We start from the raw sequence: 3,863 nt of genomic DNA, 5'->3' as shown, positions 1-3,863 counted from the left end.
GAGCTGTTTCTCTAGCCCTGCATGCTAATTTTAGAATTGCAATATACTTCTATAATCAAAAAGAAAAAAAACTGTTTGCAATTGACTCATAGAGAGAAATATTTTTAGCATTTTTGAACATTTTCATATTCCTGATGCTCCTACACATACACAAACTGTCCTCCTTATTTAAATATTATATGTACTGTTTCAAATGTATTTTCCTTCATATCTGTTAAACATCTTTTCATAGTAAAACCATGTTTATATAATAATGATTGTATTTGTACAGTGTCTATTACATCAAGAATATATAAAATGATCATAAACTATTCCTATCTTTATAGGCAAATTCTTCCTGGATTCAAAAATACCCAAACTATTTGGGCAAAGTTTTTCTATAATATGTACAGGTTTTCCTGGAAAGTAAGCCCACTACCTCTACTCTGGCTCTGCAAGTCTTTCATTATTAAAAAGGAAGGGGGCTGGAGAGATGGCTCAGAAGCTAAGAGCACTTGCTGCTCTTGCAGAGAACCTGACTTCAGTTCCCAGCGCCCATGCCAGGCTGCTCACAGCTGCCTGTTAAACTATCACTACCACCTATGAGTCTAGTTCCAAGAGATCTGGTGCCCTCTTCTGGCCTCTATGGGTGCCTGCACTCAGGTGTACACACAGAGACACATACATATACACTTTTTTTTTTTTTTTTTTACTTCATGTAAATCTCTTTAGTTTTAGGAAAAAAGTTTTTTTTCATTTTTTATTATTGGCCAAAATTTCAGTTCTTTCTAGTGGAACCAAAACCTCCTGAACCCCTTTCAGTGTCATCCAAAGCCTGAACTTCTAATTCTGGATAGAAAATCCATTCACAAATGAGCTGCACAATTCCATCACCTTTTTTTAACTTCAAACTTCTTCCCAAAATTAAACAGCACACCACCAACATTTCATCTATAATCTTCATCTATGACACCAGCTCCTACATCTATGAAGTGTTTTACAGCCAAGCCAGAACGTGGAGCTACTCTTCCATAGCACCCAGAAGGACCAGCTATCTGAATGTCTGTTTTCACAAGGGCTTTCTCCATAGGTGGTACTGTATAATCATAGGCACTGTACAGATCGTAGCCGGCCATGGGTGCAGACGCCGGGTGGGCACCATGGTGTGCTCCGAGAGCCGCACAAAGCGCAGTCGTGCGATGGGCTGCTCCGGCCCGGCCGCTTGCTGGGGGGCTCTTACGGTTATCTTTGTGCCTCCCACGGCCTCCATGACTCCCCTGGTATACACACAATTTTAAAAAATAAAATCTTTAAAAAATGTGTTGAGTCACTGGAGAGTATAGCTGTGATTTATCTAAGTGATTCCCCTGATAATCTCACTTGTTTCAACTGTCCCAGTATTATGAACAGTGTTACAAGTAAGTTTAGAAGTTCCCAATTTCGTTACTTAGAAAAAAATGAGAAGGGCAAGTTGTTTGGTGTTACTATTGAGTCCAGAGATGATTAATTGATTATGTGAGTGATGTGTAGCATCTCAGACATCAACTCAGGTGTCCTTTACAGAAACTGAAGACATGCGATTGCCTCTGGAACTTACCCTGTAACAGCTCAGTTAAACAAAGCCTGTCATTGGCTGCCAAGTTAAAATATTGATAGAAGGAAGAAAAGCAGAATATTGAGTAAATTCGTAATATAAATAAGAGGAGATTAAATGGGAATGGAGAATGAAGCACGGTTTCACCTGAGGTTGGTTCTGCCTCTGCTCCTTCCCTCCTTCCCCTAAGAGTGCCTCCTTTAGTCAGTCCTGCACAGCCCAACCTCCATCCATGGTGTCAATCAATAAAACCTAGCACCTTCGGTTAGAGAAGTGAGCTGCTGACTCATGCTGGACCAGCAAATATTCTATCCCAGTAAGCTATATCTCCTGTGGAGAAAGCCCCGGTGGGGAAAGACTGTTGGAGTTGAGTCAGTCCGCGCAGAATAGGCCTAGGAGTTCCTGCTGAGAATTCAGCCAAGGCCCCCTGCTTCCTGCCCTTCTCCACAGGCAGTTGTCCAACTGTTCCTTCTGGACTGCGATCTACACGATAGTCTTCCATCTTATACTGAGTTCTTACTTAACTTCATGAAGGTTAATGTTTGTTGCCTGAATAACAAAATTCTGTAACATTTAGAAGTGAATCAATTAGTACAGCGAAAATTTAGGGCTGACTCCTTGATGTCTTGTTAAAAATTAAACCACAAATGCATATGCAGGCCCAATAATGCCAAAACATCTGAGTTCTCAGCTGTTTGTGACACTAGTAATATCAGACACCCAGCTTTCCTTAATATGACAGAACATACTTAAAAAGCAAAAGCCCTGTCTTATAGAGACTATCCCATCCCTAAATCAGTTATGAGCATACCATAGGTATTCAATAAATGGTGGGTTTTGATGTATCACTATTGTTTTGTAGCTGAAAAAAATCATGAAAGGTATTAAATCTTTTAAATTTGAAAAATATGCTCTATGATCCTATTTTTAGAATTTTAAAATCCACTATAGCAGAGGTCTCAGGCCCTCAAGAGCAACCTACTGCTGTTGTTTTGCTAGAAGGAATTGTCAAACTGCCTTCTAAACATTTATGTTTATACACATGGATATTTCTTTCAAACTTGGTCAGAGAAGCTTCTTCTACAGTGGGCAGCAGTTAATGAAAAGACTCCTAACTGGTCGAAGAGTGAGGATAAGTGACAGTTGAGTGCTCAGCCCTAAATGGAACACCTATATCACACCATCAAGGCTTAGGCAACATCTTGAAAGAAGGGGAGGGGGAGGAAAGACAATAAGAGCTGGAGGATGGGGAGGAGTGCTATAAAGCACTGTCATCCGGACATGACATAGCCACTGCACTCATGAACTCACTGCAGTCATGGTTACCTACACAAGACTTGAACAAGATCACACCAACAAAATCAGTCAATAGTCTAGCAGACAGCACTAATTGAACTTGGTGGGTGACAAGAAAAAAAAAGAAGATTTGAAGGTGGGAAGTGAGGTGTTGGGGATGTCTGAGGGGAGTAGAAAGGGATAGTTGGGGTAGGTAGGATCAAGCTACATTGTACACACATATGAAGTTGTCAAGTAAATAAGTGATCAATCAATAAAAATGTACTATAGCATTTATAATATTTAAATATATAAGCCTGGAGAAATGATGCAGAGTTACAGTTGCCCACCCTACTTTTTCAAAGTACTTACCTGGTAGAAGAAGAGAAATTGACAAGATTTTGATTAAATGTTTGTGATTTTCATAAAATATAATTTGATGGTATTTAGATCCCCTCCTCTACCCAATTCTCCCCTTATTGCTCCCTGACAGTGAGGATCCATCCACTGGAGCCTGATTAACCTATCAAGAATCATATCCTTAAAAGAGACAACAAGACTGTCTCTGCCCCTTCCAGCAGTCATCTGTTGCCACAATATCCTTAGGTGGGGTTGAAGCTTCTGACCCACTTCTTCATGCTTATGCTGGGTTTTGTATGGTTTGAGTTTTCATAGGGCTTGTGCATTCTGTCACCATTGCTGAGTTCTCATGAGCAACTGGGCAGCTGTCTGGAAAACTCTGTTTCTTTGGGGTCATCCACCACCTCTGGTGCTTACAATCTTTCAGCCCCTTCTTCCTCAATGATCCCTGAGCCTTAGGAGACAAGTTTGATATTGGGGGATACGCACTCTGCAGTCTCCTGCTCTCTGCACCTGGGTCAGTTGTGGGTTTCTATGTTAATCACCATCTATTGCATGGGGAAACTTCTCTGGTGAGAATTGTGAGATGCATTAATCTATGGGTTTAACAATAAATTAATCAGAGTCTATTTAACAGTATAACCATTTAGTAGAA

At 40.4% G+C, this 3,863-nt stretch overlaps 1 pseudogene; it reads right to left on the bottom strand.

The window, feature by feature from the left end:
* Positions 1-757: 757 nt before the first annotated feature.
* Positions 758-1,249, bottom strand: LOC103729161 (annotated as a pseudogene).
* Positions 1,250-3,863: the final 2,614 nt, after the last annotated feature.

This window comes from Nannospalax galili, unplaced genomic scaffold, assembly GCF_000622305.1.
Source record: "Nannospalax galili isolate Female #2095 unplaced genomic scaffold, S.galili_v1.0 scaffold1051, whole genome shotgun sequence".
In the NCBI taxonomy this organism is placed as follows: domain Eukaryota; kingdom Metazoa; phylum Chordata; class Mammalia; order Rodentia; family Spalacidae; genus Nannospalax; species Nannospalax galili.
This window is presented reverse-complemented; position numbering and strand designations above follow the sequence as displayed.